Here is a 7,080-nt window from a genome sequence, read left to right on the forward strand (position 1 = left end):
AACAAATAATAATTATATAATTCTCTCTCCCTAAACTTGGAGGAGAAAAGGGAAGTAAAACTCTCTATAATTCTCTATAATTAATAATAATAATAATAATAATAAACTCACTATAATTCTCTCTCTGTCTCTCTCTAAACGTGGAGGAGAAAGGGGAAAATAATTCTTATTATTACTTCTCCTTAAATCTCTCTCTCTCTCTCTCTCTCTCACCATTATTAAATCTCTATAATTAAAAAAATTCTAAATGACTAAAAAACCTCTCAATATGGAAGATGAAAAAAATAATAATGAAAGGGGGAAGTAATTCTTGCTATTACTTCTCCTTAAATCTCTCTCTCTCTCTCTCTCTCTCACCATTATTAAATCTCTATAATTAAAAAAATTCTAAATGACTAAAAAACCTCTCAATATGGAAGATGAAAAAAATAATAATGAAGGGGGGAAGTAATTCTTGCTATTACTCCTCCTTAAATCTCTCTCTCTCTCTCTCTCTCTCTCTCTCTCTCTCTCTCTCTCTCTCTCTCTCTTTCACCTTCCGCTCCTACAAGCAAGGTTGGTACTATTACTGCCTCAACTTTAATCCTTTAGGAGCAATATATATTTTTAAATAATAAAACTAACACTTGAATGTAACAAATCTAAAAATTTGAATTTTATATCTAGATATTTGACCAAACTTGCATTTGCACGTGCAAGTTTACTAGTATATATATATATATATATATAAGAAAATGAACCTTGATCGATTGTGTTCTCCACACCCAAACACATGGGTGTGGCTTTGAAAAGATACCCCTGCCCCGGCAGCCCGTCCCATTTGTTAGTGCATAAAGCCACGCAAGCGGGTAGGGATATATGGGAGAAAGAACCAATCTAGTGTGGGCAACTTGTGCATCAGGCCATTGGGAGGGCATGTTGGAGCATTTCAGCGCACGGGACAACTGGTAGGATGGTCTTTTCTCATCAAACTGGTAGGGTCTTTCTCCTTAGACACATGGGATGGCAAAATGATTACCCTACTCCATGAAAGGCCGAAATAAGGCATATTAGAGAAATAAGGGGGTAGGAGAGAGAGACGTCGCTGTGAATGATTATGTTGAGCTAATCATTCCCTGGATTCAAATTCTCTCCAATAGCTAGGATGCCCAGAATGGCATCCGAAAACTAGGAGGACCTTGACATGCATCCCAAGTCATCCCAACCATTGGATGAATGTCCCAATGGCTGGAGAGGATTTGAATCCACCCTTCAAACCCATCTCACACCAACTATGAGGTGTGGTCAGAGGTGGCGCCATAGAAACTCCCAAACTGGGACGAACTCACATTAACTCTCAAACTCTCTAACTGGTAGAATCTAGTAGAGTTTTATCAAAAAAGGAAGAAGCGAAAACTGGCAGGACCCTTCCATTTTGGATCCGGCTCTTCTCCTTATCCTCAATCGCACATGTCATGCCCAGGTCTACCTGGGCCTTTGACACGTGTACATAAACCATCCAACAGCTATCATTCTTTCCCAAAAGGAAAAATCACCCATCTTCACTGCTAACCCATAGCCGATGCTTCTCTCCTCACCCATCCAATCCTTCTTTCTTACGAACTTCTCGTTTTGCTTATGCTTTTAGAGGTCTCTCTCTCTCTCTCTCTTCTTTGTTTATGTTTGGTTTGGTTTATGAAATGGCGATTGGTATGGGGGTTTATTGTGATCCAATGTTTGTGCTTGATTCCAGGAAGAGAAAGTTTAGGAGTTTATTTTGGAGGGTTTGAGCAAAGATTCAAAGGCTAGTGAAGGGAAGATCGAAGCAGAGGCTTAGCTTCCATTATGACCCTTTCATTGTTCATAACTATTAATGTCATTACAACCTTTTCCCTCCATTCCTGGTAATTATCCCCAGCCAGCATGGGAACTCTATAAACATTATCCAAGGGTACTAAAATTAATTTAAGAGAAGCAATCAATTAAACAAATAAATAAAGCATGCTAATATTTTACTAAAATTTAACTTATGTTAATTTTAGATATCATATATTGATATCAATCAATGCCAATAACCAACAACATACTACAGCTCATTGCAGTCTGTTGTTGGATTGCAGCTACAATTTGCAATAGTTTGTCAAATGGTAATTTCATTAAGAATTATGTATTCCTTAAATGGTTTCAGTATCAAATAGTAGTTTCATTACAATTCATCATTGGACTGCAATTGTAACAACAAAAGTTTGATTCTTATGTGGTAAAACTAATTTGCATTACACCAAGTCAAAACTACATTATTGGATGTAGTGCCTAGTGCTTATCACAATTATCTTACCTCAACTTATGTGTATATAAAATAATCTCCTCCCGGTGAGGATAGAAAATCATCTACATACTTTAGTTGCAAAATAATGATGTTACCTATGTATTTAAGAAATGCCCATCACTTTATGGAATGCAACATAAGTAACAATCCCTTAATGACATTTCTTATAATACTTACATCTGGACACCTTATATGTTTTCATAAGCTTGATTCTTCATTCCACAAAATAAATAACAAATAAAAGTGTCAATAATTTACTGAACCTATTATTGTACTAGTTATGTTCTCAATCATGGTTCAACAATTATTAATTAAAATACATAATGACTTATCTAAAAGTCATCAACTTTAACTCATTTTCTATTCAAGTAATATTAACAAATAACATCACGTGGAATAAGATTATAACAAAAACGCATATGAAAACATGCATAATCAATATCTAGATAATATCAAAATTGTAAAAGGAAGTCCAAAACATGGTTCCATAAGCATACAGTCCCAAAGAATGAGGCCGTTTACCTAAATGGCATGGAAATCGGTTTTGAAACTAAAAATTTGGATTCAGAAGATCTAAAATGTGTAACCTCAAAAGGACCAACCTTACAACTTCAGGGTGACAAATTACTAGCCTTTGAAAGTACGAAAAATTCGTACCATCATGTATCAATTGAATAGGCAAAACAAACAAACCAAATCGAACCGATCAAGTCATGTTACATTGACAAATATCGAAATCTTAGTGGATGTCAGCATCTGATCTAACCATCGAATCCATCTATCAGAGAAACCAAAGTAGCGTAGCACCTTAAATAGGAAAGGCCAAACGATTGTGTCGTAGGCTTTTCTAATTTCAATTTTTAGACCAAGACCTCCTCCTCTCATGGCAGAGAATGTCAAATTGGCCAGGTCGGATGCCACACTGATATTATCATGAATCAATTTACTTTTCTAGAACGCACCCTGCTCATTAGAAATAATTCTAGGGAAAAGAGGCTCGAGGCGCAGAGCCATCACCTTAGATATAATTTTACAGAAGAATTTGTCCATACACAAGGGCCTAAATTTATCTAGAGTCTCAGCACCATCTGCTTTAGGATTCAGAACAAGGAAGTTGTTATTGACACCCCTCGGCATACGGCTGGTACTAAAAAAGTGCCTCACACCATTACACACCTCCCTTTCAATTATCGACCAGCATCACCTATAAAAAGCACCAGAGAACCCGTCTGGTCCAGGGGAGCTATCAGGGTCAAGCTCCCACACTGCCTTTTTAATCTCAGCATCCTCAGGGAGAGAATCAAGACAAAACACATCAGTTTATTGCAACACTAGAGGAATGCTATCCAGTAAATTTTCATGGGCAGTAGTGGGCTCAGCTTTGTGAAACTTCTCATAAAAATCAATAATGTACTCACCCAGCGCACCTTGGCCTTCAATATTCACCCCATCCTGATTTTTGAGGACTCTGCTAGAATTATGATTTCTTCGTAATTTAGCAGATAAATGGAAAAACTTTGAGTTTCTGTCACCCTGCTCCATCCACCTTATTCTCACCTTTTCAGCCTAAAGCTTTTCATTATTTTCCAACGCTTAACTAGGGCAGTCTTTGCATCAACCTTCAGAGCAAAGAGCTGGTCGTCCATCCCATTAGATTCAATCAAATCTTACACCTACAACAGACCTCTTTTTGCTTCCTCCAACTCTTTGCCAAAGTGGGGAAAAGAAACTCTTGCCCAGCCTTTTAGAGATCCTTTCAATCACTTTAATTTGTTTATGAGCACAAGAATCGGTGGTCCTGAGCACCATTCAGTCCATGAAGAGGTCGCCACACTCTCAAAGTCCTCATGGTCCATCCAAAACTTATTAAATCTGAACGGGCAGTTCTGAGGGCGTTGGTTACTATCTGACACCAACACCAAAGGAGTACGGTCGGACGCTACCGGGGCAAAACCTGTTGCGAGCAATCATGAAAGCATGAGATCCATTCATTATTGCAGAAGCTCCTATCCAAAACCGCAAAGACGTTCCCTCTATGGAGGTTATTAGACCAAGTGAAATTTAGAGCCCATCGACGGCACCTGAACCATAGAACAAGTGTCTACCGTGGCTTCAAACTCTGTCGCCGATCCGAAGCTAAAATTTCCGGGGCCACGTTTTTCATGGGATTCAAGTTGGCATTAAAATCCCCAATTATAGCCCACAGAGTGGGAGATTGGGGGGAATCTGCTGTCAGACTCAGCAATAAGGATCGCCTTTTCGTTCTGAAGCTACTCGCGCACACCATAGACACTTGAACCCAGTGCAGGTCCCAAACAAAATTAAAAGTGATGTGCTGCTCAGAATCAGAGACAATAACAGGGCAGCTAATATTTCTTCTCCATAAAATCCATAAACTTGGATTTTTACCCGCACAGGTATTATGAATAAAATCTGAATAAAAGCCTAATTTATTGAAAAATAAATTAGGAAAAGAACTCACATCCACCATCGGTTCAATAATGCACAGAAGGTCTGGGTCCTTTTTTGAAATTAAATCTCTCAAGGCATGCCTCCCTACTACCTTTTCATCCCTCTGATGTTCCAAAAAATGATCTTCATAAAATCACTTTTTGCTGCCAGCCTGACGGTCAGACTTTGAAGTTTGCCCCATCACTGTAGAGGTCTTTTCTTTTCTTCGAACTTCACCCTCGGCATGGTAAATAGCACTGTCCAACGCAGCAATTTCTTGGTGCTGGATGACCACTCTTCCTTCCACCATTTGTGAGGAGGAGACTACAGAGACAATATTCTCAGCACCCTCCCATTCCTGGCCATGACCGCCTCTGCCACCACGAGCCAGCCTGCAGCCACCACGGTCACCGCCATAAATTACCTTTGTCTTCCGTGGTCTCAAGGTTCGGTGCACCGGGGAGTAGCGCTCAGCACTTGAGATTCCTGCTCATCACTTATAGCACCAATGTGATGGTCTTCTTCTCTAAAATCCTGTGAGCCATCCGACCCATAGTCCGAGTCCGTCGAACCAAATCTATACCCACTTTCCCCAAGTGGGTTGTCCACCATAATCGGATTCTGAGTTATCTTTCCTGACGTGGCTTATTGGGAGCAAAACTTCCAAATTAACATTGTCCACATTGTCATAAATTCCATCCAAAGGGTTGACCGAATTAGCCCTTCTATTCTGATTGGCACTAAGAATGGTAGTTGCCACAAAACGTGGCCGATCATGATTCCCTTCCATACGTAAGCTCCCACCATTGCTGAAGTTGCCGAATTTTTTAAGCTCCACCGCCAGCACCTTCGTTCTACCATGATCATTGGCCATCATCCCTTCCTCCCTCATGGATGCTTCCCTCCTCTCCGCTGCCTTCTTCATCCTACAGTCATCCACTGAATTGCCTAATGTTTTACAGAAATTGCATCTCCCAATGTCGTCTTCATAGATGATACATTGTGTGAACCAGAAGAGCATCTCCTTCCCTGGATGTCTCCTTTCAAACTGAATCTCCTCCACGTTGCTGCCTCCCAACTCCACCTCCACCAGGACTTGAGCAAAATTCCCATGGACCCAGCCAGCATTCACTTATCGATCGCTATAGGTCCCCTTGAGGCTTTCGCCATAGAGAGCAAAATTTTTCTGTGCCAGTACTCCATTGGCAATTCAGGATATCTTATCCAAACCAGTTTAGTTTGGATGTGCTCTTCATGTATACTGAATTCCGGCCTCCATTATTGAAAGCGGATAACCTGCCCTTCACCTTGACTGGTCCTCTTTTCCACATGGATGCCATATCCCCTTCCAATTCAAACCTGAACAGAATGTAGCCTTTTCCTAGCGGTGCAAGATTGATCTTTCCCCTTAAGTTCCAAGCTTCCTTGGATTCGCCCCGGACATCATCCATTAACAGGAATCAAAATTTCACCCTGCAGATCAGGGCATAGTTAAAGGATTGAAGCTTTTCCTCATACACCTCTCGTAGTATAACCACTTTTGTATGGGAGCCTGCGTGAATCGGCTTAGGTAAGTCCTCAACATTTGGCAGAGATTTGCTCGTGACCGTGGCATAGGACTGCTTCTTACCCACATTCATATTCATCTCATTCCGACCAACAGTGTCTGCTGGGGTCACCTCTTCCACAGGCTGTGCCTCTTCCCTCCCCATCGTATGTGCCGCAGGGGGATCCTTCTGAGTGTCCCTAGTCGTAGAGACAGGGACAGGGGGTCTCTGCGAACTAGAAGCAGGTTTCCAAAACTCAGTAATCCTTCGTTGTTTGCCCCGACTGGTGGGTTGTCGCCATGATTGGCCGAACCTCCTCCCACCACCACCTCAAAGCTTCTCTTTCCTAAGTCATTCATTCTGGCTTGATAACCTCCAGAAAAATATTCTTGAGGTTACCTAGTCAATGAATAATATGATGCTAATAGGAGTTAGGCTTGATGCTACCATTAATAGTAGTAAGAACGTCCAAGATGGTTTAACAACTTTCAGATCTGCCACTTGGTAAGATTTCTTTCTTAAGGCTTCTATTTAAAGCTTCTGTTGTAGAAATGTAACCCTAAAACGATGGAGAAAAGAATGAGAACATAAGAACAAACAATCATACAATGAACATAAATTTATAACCCTCACTACTTTTTTTCTCTAGAAAATCATGTATATTAAGTGAAAAGGAAAAAGAATAAAATATGATACAAAAAGAGGGAGGAGGATAGGAAATTTGCCCAAGGCACACCAGGACGAAACTAAGCAAATTCCCTAAATCACCTTTGG

The sequence above is a fragment of the Macadamia integrifolia genome, chromosome 3 (assembly GCF_013358625.1).
Source record: "Macadamia integrifolia cultivar HAES 741 chromosome 3, SCU_Mint_v3, whole genome shotgun sequence".
Taxonomy (NCBI): Eukaryota; Viridiplantae; Streptophyta; class Magnoliopsida; order Proteales; family Proteaceae; genus Macadamia; species Macadamia integrifolia.